The sequence below is a fragment of the Eptatretus burgeri genome, chromosome 3, assembly GCF_056783735.1.
Source record: "Eptatretus burgeri isolate ZD-2024b chromosome 3, Ebu_testis_v1, whole genome shotgun sequence".
Classification (NCBI taxonomy): Eukaryota; Metazoa; Chordata; class Myxini; order Myxiniformes; family Myxinidae; genus Eptatretus; species Eptatretus burgeri.
The window spans coordinates 144,324,282-144,340,043 of NC_140963.1; the positions used below are offsets into that span (position 1 = coordinate 144,324,282).

General features: G+C 46.9%; 1 protein-coding gene across 2 annotated transcripts in view; it reads left to right on the top strand.

The window, feature by feature from the left end:
• LOC147031212 (WAS/WASL-interacting protein family member 1-like) overlaps window positions 1-15,762 on the top strand; it is a 113,207-nt gene that overhangs the window by 769 nt on the left and 96,676 nt on the right. The window lies entirely within an intron of this gene.

The window sequence follows — 15,762 nt, forward strand, 5'->3', positions numbered from 1 at the left end:
TTATCACTCACCCTACCCGTATCCCAGATCGTTATGACCACCCTACCAATACTTTGGATTTTTTTCTTCACTTCCAATCCGTTGCATATCAACGACACAATTTCACCTCCAATTGGTTCTTCTGACCACAATCTTGTTAACATCACTTCACTTCCAACCACTTCTTCTCACCCGACTGCTCCGACGAAACGCCAGTATTGCCATTTCAATAATGTTGACTGCACTGGTTTACAAAACTTATTTTCTGACTTTCCGTGGAAAGACTACTGCCTCTCCTCGAGCAATGTCTCTACCTCTGCTGAGCGTATAGCTGAGGTTATTGTTGCAGGAATGGAGGATTATATCCCCTTCTCTTTCAAATCTATTTATCCGACCAATTCTTGGTTCAAGAATTCCTGCTCTGTGGCCATTTTTGCAAGGGATGCCGCATATCGGACATGGAAAAAAAATCATCTTCTTCCGACTCGCATTCGGCTTTCATATCCACCAGAAATCATTGCAAACATGTTATTCGTGAAGCGAAGCATTCCTTTATTCAAAATAAATGTGACAACCTCTCATCTTCTTCCACTCATAGATCTTTCTGGTCCTTAGCTAAAAGTACCTCCAACAACTTCTGTCGCTCTGCCTTTCCTTCGCTTTCCGTTCGGATGATACTATCGCTGTCTCTCCGACCGTTAACGCAAACTCGTTTTGGTTCCCTTTTCTCCCCTAACTCCACACTGGATGACTAACATTCCACGTCCCTCTGATGCTCCCCTCACTAATCCTATGTCTCTCCCTATAATCTATTTTCATGCAGTCAAAAAAATACTTCTCTCTCTCTGTCTCTCTGTCTCTCTGTCTCTCTGTCTCTCTGTCTCTCTGTCTCTCTGTCTCTCTGTCTCTCTGTCTCTCTGTCTCTCTGTCTCTCTGTCTCTCTGTCTCTCTGTCTCTCTGTCTCTCTGTCTCTCTGTCTCTCTGTCTCTCTCTTTACCTGTCTCTCTGTCTCTCTCTTTACCTGTCTCTCTGTCTCTCTCTTTACCTGTCTCTCTGTCTCTCTCTTTACCTGTCTCTCTGTCTCTCTCTTTACCTGTCTCTCTGTCTCTCTCTTTACCTGTCTCTGTGTCTCTCTCTTTACCTGTCTCTCTGTCTCTCTCTTTACCTGTCCCTCTCTCTCTCTTTACCTGTCTCTCTCTCTCTCTTTACCTGTCTCTCTCTCTCTCTTTTCCTGTCTGTCTCTCTCTCTCTCTTTACCTGTCTGTCTCTCTCTCTCTCTTTACCTGTCTCTCTCTCTCTCTTTACCTGTCTCTCTCTCTCTCTCTTTACCTGTCTCTCTCTCTCTCTCTTTACCTGTCTCTCTCTCTCTCTCTTTACCTGTCTCTCTCTCTCTCTCTTTACCTGTCTCTCTCTCTCTCTCTTTACCTGTCTCTCTCTCTCTCTCTTTACCTGTCTCTCTCTCTCTCTCTCTTTACCTGTCTCTCTCTCTCTCTCTCTTTACCTGTCTCTCTCTCTCTCTCTTTACCTGTCTCTCTCTCTCTCTCTTTACCTGTCTCTCTCTCTCTCTCTTTACCTGTCTCTCTCTCTCTCTCTTTACCTGTCTCTCTCTCTCTCTTTACCTGTCTCTCTCTCTCTCTCTCTTTACCTGTCTCTCTCTCTCTCTCTCTTTACCTGTCTCTCTCTCTCTCTCTCTTTACCTGTCTCTCTCTCTCTCTCTCTTTACCTGTCTCTCTCTCTCTCTCTTTACCTGTCTCTCTCTCTCTCTCTCTTTACCTGTCTCTCTCTCTCTCTCTCTTTACCTGTCTCTCTCTCTCTCTTTACCTGTCTCTCTCTCTCTCTTTACCTGTCTTTACCTGTCTCTCTCTCTCTCTCTCTTTACCTGTCTCTCTCTCTCTCTCTTTACCTGTCTCTCTCTCTCTCTCTTTACCTGTCTCTCTCTCTCTCTCTTTACCTGTCTCTCTCTCTCTCTCTCTTTACCTGTCTCTCTCTCTCTCTCTCTTTACCTGTCTCTCTCTCTCTCTCTCTCTCTCTCTCTCTCTCTCTCTTTACCTGTCTCTCTCTCTCTCTTTACCTGTCTCTCTCTCTCTCTCTCTTTACCTGTCTCTCTCTCTCTCTCTTTACCTGTCTCTCTCTCTCTCTCTTTACCTGTCTCTCTCTCTCTCTCTTTTTACCTGTCTCTCTCTCTCTCTCTTTACCTGTCTCTCTCTCTCTCTCTTTACCTGTCTTTACCTGTCTCTCTCTCTCTCTCTCTTTACCTGTCTTTACCTGTCTCTCTCTCTCTCTCTCTCTTTACCTGTCTCTCTCTCTCTCTCTTTACCTGTCTCTCTCTCTCTCTTTACCTGTCTCTCTCTCTCTCTCTTTACCTGTCTCTCTCTCTCTCTTTACCTGTCTCTCTCTCTCTCTTTACCTGTCTCTCTCTCTCTCTTTACCTGTCTCTCTCTCTCTCTTTACCTGTCTCTCTCTCTCTCTCTTTACCTGTCTCTCTCTCTCTCTCTTTACCTGTCTCTCTCTCTCTCTCTTTACCTGTCTCTCTCTCTCTCTCTTTACCTGTCTCTCTCTCTCTCTCTTTACCTGTCTCTCTCTCTCTCTCTTTACCTGTCTCTCTCTCTCTCTCTTTACCTGTCTCTCTCTCTCTCTCTTTACCTGTCTCTCTCTCTCTCTCTTTACCTGTCTCTCTCTCTCTCTCTCTCTTTACCTGTCTCTCTCTCTCTCTCTCTCTCTCTCTCTTTACCTGTCTCTCTCTCTCTTTACCTGTCTCTCTCTCTCTTTACCTGTCTCTCTCTCTCTTTACCTGTCTCTCTCTCTCTCTCTTTACCTGTCTCTCTCTCTCTCTTTACTTTTCTCTCTCTCTCTCTCTCTTTACCTGTCTCTCTCTCTCTCTCTCTTTACCTGTCTCTCTCTCTCTCTCTTTACCTGTCTCTCTCTCTCTCTCTTTACCTGTCTCTCTCTCTCTCTCTCTCTTTACCTCTCTCTCTCTCTCTCTCTCTCTCTCTCTCTCTCTCTCTCTCTTTCCCTCTCTCTCTCTCTCTCTCTTTCCCTCTCTCTCTCTCTCTCTCTCTTTACCTCTCTCTCTCTCTCTCTCTTTACCTCTCTCTCTCTCTCTCTCTCTCTTTACCTCTCTCTCTCTCTCTCTTTACCTCTCTCTCTCTCTCTCTTTACCTCTCTCTCTCTCTCTCTTTACCTCTCTCTCTCTCTCTCTTTACCTCTCTCTCTCTCTCTCTTTACCTCTCTCTCTCTCTCTCTTTACCTCTCTCTCTCTTTACCTCTCTCTCTCTTTACCTCTCTCTCTCTTTACCTCTCTCTCTCTTTACCTCTCTCTCTCTCTCTCTCTCTCTCGACATAAGTAAGGCCTACGGGCAAGATGGCATTCCTCCCCATGTCTTGAAGGAATGTGCTTCAGAACTTGCACCGGTGCTTGCTCGTTTGTTTCGTTTTTGTTTAAAAACCTAAACTTTTCCTCTTACCTGGAAACATGCCTTAATACAACCTATTTTAAAGAAGGGTGATCATTCAAACCCTTCTAACTACCGTCCTATTGCTCTGACTTCTACTGTTTCCAAAGTCTTTGAATGTCTTCTCAATCATCTTGAATATCACAGTCTTCTATCTGACCACCAATATGGCTTTGGCAAGGCAAGATCTACAGGTGATATCCTTTCTTACATTATGAATGTCTGGGCCTCTTCTTTGAGAGACTTTGTGGAATCCTTTGTTGGAGGCCTCTATCTCAAAAGCCTTTGACAGAGTTTGGCATCGGGGTTTGATATCTAAGCTTCCCCCTTTCGGCTTTCCTCCTTCACTCTGCTCTCTCATATCGAGCTTTCTCTCTGACAGCGATCAACAGCGGTGTACCTCAGGGTTCCATTCTGTCTCCAACACTCTTCCTTCTTTTTATCAATGACCTTCTTTCTTCCACAAATAACCAAATGCACTGATGACTCAACATTACATTCCTCCATGTCTTTCCCATCTGCCCCATCTTCCCTCACTCGATCTACATCTTGTTTCATCACAGCCACCTCTTTAATTTCGGATTTGGACGAGATCTCCCAGTGGGATAAATGTAACCAAATTAAGTTTAATGCTTCAAAAACTCAATTTCTTCTCGACTCTCCAATCTCCTTTGAAAGCTCTACAATTACACCTTGTGATACAATAAACCTACTAGGTATTACTCTTACATCAGTTTTATCCTGGAATCCACACATTACTCAGATAGCTAAGTATGCCTCGAAGAAATTACTTTTGTTTTGTTTTTTAATTAATTTGTTTACTTCCTCAAAAACTCTTTGTCTATTCTCTCTTTCCTTACTTTTCTATAACTGCAGTTCTTTTGTTTAAGGCTTGGCCTCGATGAGGACTATTTAGTTCCTGATTGGAACCTTCAACAAGAAAATAATAAATAAATAAATTTTAAAAACAGCTTCAAGGTGAGTGTGCGACGGGATGTCCAATTTAACGTCAATCCGAGGGACGGTGCACACATTGATTCATCACCCTGCCTGCAGCAGACATGTGCATTCTCTCGGCTGCTCGCTGCAACGATTTGGGCAGACAGTACTTACTCAACATAATCGAGTCGGTTATATTTCAACACTTTGATTGGCATCATTTTGGTATGTAATAAAAAACGACAGGTACATTCATGTTTTCAATTTTGACCAAAAACAAATCTTTGTGACATGAACGGACAGACTTGATCTTTGAAAGTTTCATCAGAACGGCCCAAGTTCTTCACGTTCCCAAATGAACGATATTTATTCTCGAACTTTATTGTGACAAAAGAAAGGGGAAAGGAAAGTGTTGTAGTTACGATGATCAATTTACTAGTGAAAAACGTGATCGTTTTTCATTCTGAATTTCACGCAAACGCATGACTGAAATCGCCTTCGCCCAGCATCAAATGCCGACCAAGATGGTGCCGGGTAGCGACACCGCGCTCTGTGTGTTTTGAATGGAAATGAGCATTCTTTGTATTTTCAGTTCTGTGTGTGGGGTGCTGGTGCAGTGACAGGGTAACATCACTGAGGTCGTTTCTGTGCACAATTTCCTTGTGTGTTGTGCCGCCCTCTCCTGTAAATGTATTGTAATGTCCGAGTACCGGTAAGTGCAGCCTTCCTCAGAGCCGGGACTTTTTGTCCCGAGAGATGGTCCAAACGATCTTTTATGGTGTTTCATTCAATAAATACTCAACTGTTGCCCAATTGAGCCAAAATTGATGGCAAACTCACACGGAAAGCAAATTGCTGGAAAAAAAAAATATATATTTTTTGCCTTTTTACTGGGTTTATTTGAAAAGCAAATACAGGGATGAGGGTCCACAAGATGCTATCATAAACGGAACAAATCAAGTAAGTCGAAAGACACAAAGGAGAATGGGAATATGTAAACTTGTTTTCCTCGAACGAGAAATATAATGCAAAACATCTCACCAGCCACGAGAGATCACACTCTTACAACAAGACAATAATGCTGGCAGGATTTCTCTCTGTCTTTGATGCACAGGGTGGATGCAGGACTCGATGCGGGCTTTAAAGTGGGCTGCATCGGGTCCTGCATCAACCCTGTGCATCGTAGACAAAGGGAAGTTCCGCCTGCATTATTGTCTTGTTGTACGAGTGTGATCTCTGGCCCTTCGAAAGTTATGTTTTGCGTTTCATTTCTCCTCCTAGTATACAAGTTTGCATATTCCCATGGCAGGAGCATAACATAGGAACGTCCCTCGCTCCTGACCTCACTCAAAGCCCTTCTCCTTCGGGCACGATTGGGGGGTCAGGAGTTTGGCGCAATGTCTACTCAGACTACGTTGCAACAAATAATGGAACAAATGAGAGAAATGAATGGCACAATGAAAGAAAACAAAAATGAATCACAAGAGGACATGAGAGACATGAACAAAAACGATGTGTTTTTAACGGTGCAGTTGGGGGCACAGATTAAAAGTGGAATGGCAGGTTGGATGAGGGGAAGAAAGGAAAATTCCACGGGGACATGTATGTTGGGTAATGGCCTGGAATGTTATCACACCAGTGTGGAATCGCTCTGTCCCAGAAAGAGACCACCCATGAGATGAATATAGAGGTTTTAGAGAGGGATAAATTAGGTCCCGTAGTGTGCAAAGCAACCTCCGTGGTTTGCAGGGGCGCGCTCGGTCCCGGCAGGGGTTCTGGCACGCTGGGGACTGAGAGTGTGCAGCACGGCGCCAGCTCTGGTGGACGTACAGGAGGCCGAACCTGAGCTGGTGAGCCAGGTGTCCGAGCCTGCGACATGTTGGCTTGTATGTGAGCTTACTCAGGGAGGTTGCGAGGTCAGACCTGTGCCTACACTAGTGGTCGAGACTGTGCCTGTCGAGGTGTGTGAGCTGGTGTTGGCGGAGGCCGTGCCAATTCCGAGGGAGTTCGAGGTGGACCATGTGGGGATCGACTTGGAGCCCAGAGTTGTCGCCTCTGCACACAGGGTGTTTGTTGGTGGCCGTGGGGTGGGGGAGAAGGAAGAAGCTTAACAGTGTGACACTTAAAAAGAGGCCAATGCAGGCCAGTGTCAGTTGGAGCCCCATTTGAAATTTGCTCTTAAACATGGTTGTTCATGTGATTTAAGAGTTGTGAGTCATGAGCTGCATGCGGCTCATGACAATGGAGGAAGGTAGGGAGAGTTGGAGGCTCAAGGTCAGCAGCGGCTGCAGGGAGGGGCAGAAAAGTCCGTTTATACCAATGGGGCTGGAGCATACAGCCGAAATTGGAAATGCACTGAATGCAAAGAAGCATTTCAAGGAGGAATAACAGTGATGACCAGGAGGCCTCATTGGGGAAAAGGACAAAGAGGACCACATGGCCTGGTTGAGGCCGACATCACTGCCCCTGCTCGTGGCTGTTTTACTTCGTTTTTGGGCACCAACGTCACTGGCTCTCATCGTCTCATGGTTTGGAACCCGAGAATGCATAACATGGGTGTCGGAGACCCGGCATGATTTCTGTTGTGCTATGACTTTGTTATAGAAATGTTTATTTGTATGAAATTCCAGGTATGCTCCAAAATGTTTTTTTAATTTTTTTTGTTCAGGTTGAAGGTAAATTATTAATTGATTAAAAAAATATATTACCCCGACCTTCCATGCACCGTGTCCGTGGGACCTGAGTTATATTTATCATTGTTTTATACATAATTTGCATGTGATTCGTTCGAGTGAAGGTTTGTAATACGAAACGTCATCTGTGATGTCATCACATCAATTTCAAAACGCCACGTGTTTTCGCCTCATTATATCACGTGCTTCCTGAGTTTTTCTCAACTTCTTGTTTGTTATTTTACCATCTTTGAAATCGGAGCAATGCTTCGATTCCTTATACCAAGCTAAGCAGTTTTTTTTTTTTATTTTTTATTTTATTTTTTTTTATTTCACATGATTGACCAGTTTACTAATTATTTTCTTCCGTTGAAAATATAGCATGACCTGTGAGGTTTGTACTTCTGCTTTTGGCGTCGTGCAACCTTTGGCTTTCATCCGTGTTCATGATCTGTGGTGAGCTATATGTTCTATGTTGAGCTATGGACTGGGCCAGCTCGGCCATAGCACTATTTGGGCAAATGCCCGGTGGGCCGGTCCTCTCCGAGCGCCGCTGGGCCGGTCCATATGGGGAAACTACAAATGTGATCAGGGTAAAAAAAAGATTTTTTATATATATATATATATATATATATATATATATATATATATATATATATATATATATATATATATATATATATATATATATTTCTTCTGCTTCTTCTTCTTCTTCTTTCGGCTGCTCCCGTTAGGGGTCGCCACAGCGGATCATCCGTATGATCCGCATAGTGATTTGGCACATGTTTTACGCCGGATGACCTTCCTGATGCAACCCTGGTCGCCTCTTACGACACAGGGATATGGTACACCTATTTTAACCGGGGTATACACCGGCCCAGTATACTGGTACTCATTTCGCCGACCTCAGAAGGATGACAGGCTGAGTCAACCCCCTGGTGTATTAATTCAGTGGCCCAACGGGGCTTGAACTCAGGACCTTTACGATCCCAAGCCGCTGCCCGAACCACTGCGCCAACACCAGGTGTTATATATATATATATATATATATATATATATATATATATATATATATATATATATATATATATATATATATATATATATATATATATATATATATATATATATATATATATATATATATATATATATATATATATATATATATATATATATATATGTATATGTATATATATATATATATATATATATATATATATATATATATATATATATATATATATATATATATATATATATATGTATGTATGTATATATCTGTCAGGTCAGGTTCGATCTGTGACCTGCTACAGGTACCATGTAAACCTGTACTAACCTGTTCCATGGTCGGGTTGTCGGCGACTAAACCGTCTCCCCCACCAGGTTTTGTGGTGAGGGGGGTGTTTGGATATGGACACCCAGCAGGATTAAAAACAAAACCTGTCAAAGGGCGGAGGAGCTCCTTGTGAGCCAACGGCCATCCATATCTAGTGCCCAACTGTGTCTGCGGACGTCCTCCTGCAGTTGGGTTACTTCTTATTAGGAGGTTGGTGGCAGGATTTGCACTCCGGCCACCGTAAAACGCTTCATTCCGCAAAACGCAAAAAAATCTGAAAACCCACTCCGTGGGAGTACCTCCTGTGCAGCTTCCCTTCGCAGGGCAGCTCACCGGATGACAGGATTGGGGCAAAGCCTTCGGGACCCCCAATCTTTGATAGGAGGGAAACCACGGGGTAACATCCCTGGATCAGATTGCGGGAGAGTGTGTCGGAGTGGTGCTGAGGTGTCGTCCACCAGACGGCGGTCTCCTTGGGTTAACCTGAGGCGGTCCCTTCGGGTGGGTGCCTGGAATGTCCTATCCCTAAGAGAGGATGATCACCTGTCTCTGTTATCATCTGAGCTCAAGCGTTTGGACATCGGGATTGCAGCTCTCTCTGAGGTTCGGAGACCGGATTGCGGCGAGATAATGGTGGGTGGTTACACCTACTATTGGTCTGGTCGCTCTGATGGTTACCATACCCAAGGAGTTGCTGTAGCTGTGTCCAATATGCTGACCCCAATGATAATTGAGGTAACACCGGTCAACGAGCGTATTATGAGATTAAGGATTCGCCACTCCTTAGGTGTCATTTCCCTGGTCTCTATTTATGCTCCGACTGAGGCGAGTGATCTCACCGTGAAGGATGCATTCTACGCCACACTCGAGTCTGTGGTTGATCAGTGCCCCAGACGAGATACACTTCTCGTCTTGGGGGATTTCAGTGCATCGACTGGAACTGATAGGGATGGTTATGAGGTGTGTGTTGGTCCCCATGGGTCAGGAACTATGAACCAGAATAGCACTAAGTTCCTTGACTTTGCAAGAAGTCATGGACTTAGGGTGGCTGGTTCATGGTTTCAGCACACGCAAGCTCATCGCTGGACTTGGTATTCCAACGCTGGCGGTGTGGCAAAGGAGATTGACCATGTCCTCATTGACGGTCGTTGGAGGATGATCCAGAACTGCAGGGTCTACCGGAGTGCTCAGTTCCTCAATACTGACCACAGGCTTGTTGTAGCAACTCTAAAGCTGCACCTTAAATCCTGGAGAATGTTACCATCCCAGCCTAGGCTGGATGTTGCCAAGCTCAGGGATGAGAGAGTAGCTGAGGAGTTTGCGAACAGGCTGAGTGGACACTTGGGGGGTCTGGGTGCTTTGGGGGGTCCTGAAGAGTTGTGGAGCACCTTCAAGACCACCGTCCTTGATGTTGCCGGTGGATGCCTTGGAGTTCACCGCAGGGCAAAGAAGAATTTTGTCTCTCAAGGGACACTGGATACCATTGACCAGAGTCGCAGGGCCAGGCTGAATGGCAGAGCTGAGCTGTTCAGGGAGCTGAGGCGTAAAACTGTACGTGCACTGAGGGTGGACAAGGAGGCCTATGTGCGAGGAATCTGTGAGGGGGTAGAGCATCACCTGTGGACAGGTGATTCTCATCCCGCTTACAGGGGAATTCGCGCATTACGTTCATCCAAGCCCATCCCTCGGAGCACTGCAGTTCGAGCAGAGAGTGGTAGGCTCTTGACAGAGGAGTCTGAAGTGAAGGCCCGCTGGGCCGGTTACTTTGAGCGGTTGTACCAGGCTGATCCCCCAGCTGTCGAGTTGGACGTCAAGGGTGTTGCAATCCCTGTTGTTGACCCTCGAATCAACTGTGGTCCACCATCGCTTGTGGAAACACGGGCTGCGGTGAACCAGTTGAAACGGGGCAAAGCTCCAGGGATCTGTGGCATCCATGCTGAACTTCTCAAGGCTGGTGGAAATGCTGCACTCGTGTCGTTGCATGCAGTTTTGTGCTCTGCCTGGAACACAGGCATCATCCCAACTGACTGGAAGAGGGGCCTTGTTGTCCCTCTCTGGAAAGGGAAGGGTGATCGCCAAGACTGCAACAACTACCGAGGGGTGACGCTGCTCTCAGTGCCGGGCAAGGTCTTTGCTCGGATAATTCTTGATAGGGTTCGCCACCATCTGCTTGAGCACCAGCGTCCAGAGCAGTCAGGCTTTACACCAAAGAGGTCAACGATTGACCGTATCCTTGCACTTCGTGTACTCACCGAATGCAGACGAGAGTTTCGGCAGGGGCTGCTTGCAGCCGATGTTGATCTCTGTAAAGCGTTCCATTCAGTGAATCGGGATGTACTCTGGAGGATTATTGGTCTTCGTGGGGTGCCACCAAAACTGATCGATCTGATGTCTGAACTCTACTCTGGTACTGAGAGTGCTGTGAAGTGTGGTGGTACCATCTCTGACTTATTTCCAGTTGTTACTGGAGTTTGTCAGGGGTGTGATCTGGCCCCCACACTTTTCAGCACTTGTATGGACTGGATTCTGGGGAGAATGTCGAAGAGATCAAGCATCATTTGGGAATGTCAAGATCTCTGACCTTGATGACGCAGATGATGCAGTCATCATTGCAGAGACTGGATATCATGTTGGGGGCCCTCGAGGTGCTGAATGAGGAGTCGGAGCCGTTGGGATTACGGATTTCTTGGGTCAAAACTAAGATCCAGGCTTTCGGTGACATCTTGGATGCTGCTGTCCTGTCTGTGTCTGTTTGTGGTGAGGATGTTGAGGTCGTGGAGAGATTCACTTACCTTGGCAGTGATATTCATGTCTCCGCAGGTTGTGAGCCGGAGGTCAATAGACGTCTGGGTCGGGCCTGGGGAGTCATGGATTCACTGGATCATGGGGTGTGGCGCTGCCGGTACCTGTACGGGAGGACGAAAGTCCGAGTCTTCAGGTCCTTGGTACTTCCAGTCTTGCTCTATGGGTGCGAGACTTGGACTTTGACCAAGGATCTGAGACGGAGACTTAATTCCTTTGGTACCAGGTCTCTTTGGAGAATCCTTGGCTATCGCTGGTCGGATTTTGTGTCCAACGAGCGGTTGCTGAGAGAGACTCGGATGAGATTTGTTACCTGCATAGTCCGTGAGCGTCAGCTGCGGCTGTATGGACATGTGGCTCGTTTTCCTGACGCTGATCCTGCTCACCAGATTCTCTCAGCGAGGGAGTCTCATGAGTGGAGGAGGCCAGTGGGCCGACCACGTGCCTCATGGTTGCAGCAGGTTGACCATCATCTCAAGGAGATGGGGATGGGCCTGGCATCTGCCTGGGGGATGGCCAGACGGAGGCCCCTGGAGTACCGGCGGAAAGTGGACGCAGCGACGCGCTGTTCTGGCACATGCTCCCATACCTGACCTGACCTGATGTGTGTGTGTATATATATATATATATATATATATATATATATATATATATATATATATATATATATATATATATATATATATATATATATATATATATATATATATATATATATATATATATATATATTGTTGCGGTGCGGACCCGGAGTTGGGCGAGAAGATCACGAGGGGAGGAAAGCTACCTTGGGTTCCCACCAGACTCTCCGGTATTGTAAGCCGTTGCAGACGGATAACTCCGTGACACGGCGGGTCGCTAATCGACTGTAAACACCAATAACTCAACCACGTGACTTAGGGTCCTCCGTCTAATAGAAACCGGTTACCTACAAAGGTCACCTGGTCTATTTACCGGGGGACACGCCTTCATTACGCCTTGTTCAAACCGGATCACCTTAACGGATCAGATGCAGCCGAGCGTAACTGCCAAGGACGTATTGGCTAGAAAACAGATCGTTGGGGGATAATGTCCCGGCTTGGCTAGGATACGGACCATGCTGGATCAATGAAAGAAAAGACAAAAACGAGCTGGAAACAATTCCACGATCGTGGTCCAGAAGAACGAAGAACAACCCTGAGTGGAGGTGCAGTGAAGAGAGGGTGGAGCAGAGAGGCGGAGAAGTGGGTGCGGCAAACAGGCGGAGACAGTGTGAGGCAGACAGGAGAGAGATGGCGGATGGCTTCGCGATCTGCCTTTTATACGCCATGGGCGAAGGGTGGTGCGATGACCCGAAGCGATTCGCCGTCATTCGAATCGTGCCCTTCTTTTGGATCCTGGGGCCGAAGCGGCCTCATTTGCACATCCAGCACGACACGGATTTGGAGCCCTGCACCAAACTCCTGCTCCATGTTCTGGCGACTGGATGAGGGTCGTGTTGGTCCCACAAGCCTGTTCGGGGCACCCCAGGTGAGCTGCGGTTGGTGCTTTTAACCTGCTTGGCCCGTCCCTGCGCCATGCGGTCCAAGTGGCCTAGGCCGCACAGCACGCCCATTTGGTGGCAAATTGTATTCATGTGGAGGCCCGGGGTGATTCTTTTTTTTCATGTGTGTGGGAGATGTTGGTGGTCGAGGTGTTGAGCTTCTGGTGAGAGATGGTGGAGCAAGGTGAGACGCCGTTGTAAATCGGCATGCTGATTTGAATGAAAGGGTGCGCCATGCGCGTCCTGTGCAGTGTTGGTGGTGAGTCTCTCATACGGTGGCTACCTGGGTGTGGTGCCTGCTTCAATTTGTATCATGGATAAAAGAAAAGGGTTGGAATGGAAATCAGGATTGAAAAGATGATAGAGATATAATTATTAGACCCATGCAACGCACTTTGTCCCGTAAACCCATTCTGTCTGATTGCATGAAGACTCACAAAATAACAGCCTGGGGATCACTGTATGCTGGGTGCCATTTCCTCAGAGTCATGCGGTTTTGCAAGTTCTCCGTCTAAGCAGAAGGTTTACCTAATTAAGCACGTGACCTAATTACCGGGGGACGCCCCCGGTATGCCTTGTCCGAACCAGGTCAGATGCAGCCAAGCGACACTGTCAAGGGCTTGCCGGCTAGAAGAACGGATCGTTGGGAATAAAGTCCCGGCTTGGCGAGGATACAGACCATGCTGGATCAATAAACGAAAAGACAAAAACGAGCTGGGAACATTTCCACACAATCATTTATTAACAGGCAGGCAAGGAAAAGCATGTGGCACAGTTAATAAATTTATTGTGTGTAAGCAGGGATAGAAAGAAATTTGTGTGGTGCGACAGCAAGGCAAGCAACTTAGAAAACAGACAGAGCAGACTTATACCGATATATCTTCAACAATCTTAACTTCAAGCTCAGACTGGCGCCATCACACACACACACACACACACACACACACACACACACACACACACACACACACACACACACACACACACACACACACACACACACACACACACACACACACACACACCGATAAAGAGGAATTAATTCGAAGAAAGGAGAGTAGATGAGCGACCGTGTACCTTTTGGGGGGGACGCTCCGCTGAACTAGCCCTCCTTGAGAGTTGACGCATCATCTCCTGCTTGGCTACAGTGCCGGCGCAGCATGTGCACCGATCCAGAGAAGGGGCAAGGCAGTCAGGTGTGGGGGAGGACTTTAGGTGGAACCAGGTCAGTGGGTGGAGAAGGCGAGTCAGCACGCGAGGTCAAAGGTCGAGAGACAGGCAGATGGAGTAGGCGGGTCCAGATGGCTAATGTAGGAATTCCAGAGATAGGAAGGTGGAAATCGAGAGCAAGTGGGTGCAGTGGCAGACGGGACAAGCAGAGCAGCAGGCGCATGCAGAGATCGATCCAAGGACAGACAAAGAGATAGAGTACGAGGACGCAGCTTCGCGATCCGTCCTTTATAGGTCTGGCAGTGCAGGGTGGAGTGACGACCGGAAGTGATGCTTCGTCACCCAAATCGGGCGCTCCCATTGGACCCCGGCCACCACGCGACCCGGGCACCACGGCCGAAGCGGCCTTATTTTATATCCGGCGAGACATCGTCGAGCTGTGGAATTGTTTTGCTCTGAACACCGCGACATGAACCCCCCTGCACCAAACTCCAGCGACCGGCTGAGGGCTGCGTCAGCCCCACATGCCCGCTCGGGCACCCCCGGCACGCTGCGGTTGGCGCTGATCAATGTGCTTTCTTCGTCCGTACGTCATGTTGCCCAAGCGATCGGGGCCGTACAGCATGTCACTGCTTGGTGGCGGCTGCATTGAAGCGGAGGTGCGAGAAGATCTCTGCCGTCCGTGGGAGATATTGGGGGCCACGCTGGCGAGCTAAGATCGATGGGAAGATGCCGATGTAATCAGCGTGCAGACCCATATGAAGAGGTGTGCTATGCGTGCCTTGTACAGTGTGATGGTAATTTTCATGGGGCTGCGCGCGAGTCTGCTATCGTGCATCCTGTTAGCTCCAACTGCACATACATTAATGAAATAACTGTCTGGGGATCACTGTATGTTGGGTGCCATTGCTTTAGAAGCATGCTGTTCCAGGAACCCAACTATATATATTGTTACGGTTCTCGGAACTGTACGCCTACGACATACAGGTGTCCCAAGTCAGTTAAGTATATGTGTAGACAGAACCCCTCCTTGTGTGTTGTGGGATTTCGAAGGGGTGCGTTGCGATGTATTTTTAGTTAGGGTAATAAATCTTTATATCCCATCCTCCATTGCGATCCACGGTACCCGAGCGCTTGCAGCCTTCGGTTCGCTGGCAACAACGTACAACGGTCCACCTGTTGTCTCTGAAGGCTCGTTTTTCCGAGACGGAATCTTCACTGTCGCAGTTCCTATTCGGCTTCTCCAAACGCTCCAACTCTTTCTTGACGAGTCGACACGTGTGGAGTGGGCGGGCCTCGCCGGTGCCTGGCCGATGCCCTGCCCAGAAAGGGCAGACCCATGGAGGCCCTGTCCAATCAGGGCGGACAGTGGCGTCTGCTTCACCAAGGCTCCTCCCCGCTGAGGAAGGTCTATAAACAAAATAAAAACATCAATGTAAATGTTGCCTGTGTATTCCTGCGATAAGTCTGCTCTGTGTCTTCTTTTGTAAGTTGCTGCAAATTGTCGAACTACATCTTCTTTCTTTCCCCTGCATATAACAGCCCAATAAACCTGTTTCTGTGCCACATACATTTCCTCGTTTATCTATATTAATATTTCGGCACGCCCCTTTCTTTGTTCCACAATCATATTTTTGTTACTGCATGAAATGAAACAAGCTTTGACATATATATAGTAATGATATTATTGTCTTCCTTAAGAGGCCCCTCAAAATTCGTTTTAATGATTATGGTAGTTAAATCTTATTATTATCTATTTTTATATTTCGGCACGCCCATTTTTTTGTTCCACCATCAGAATTTTGTTACTGCATGAAATTAAACAAGCTTTGACATATATAGTAATCTGATGGTGGAAAATCTGATCGTGGAACAAAAAATGGGCGT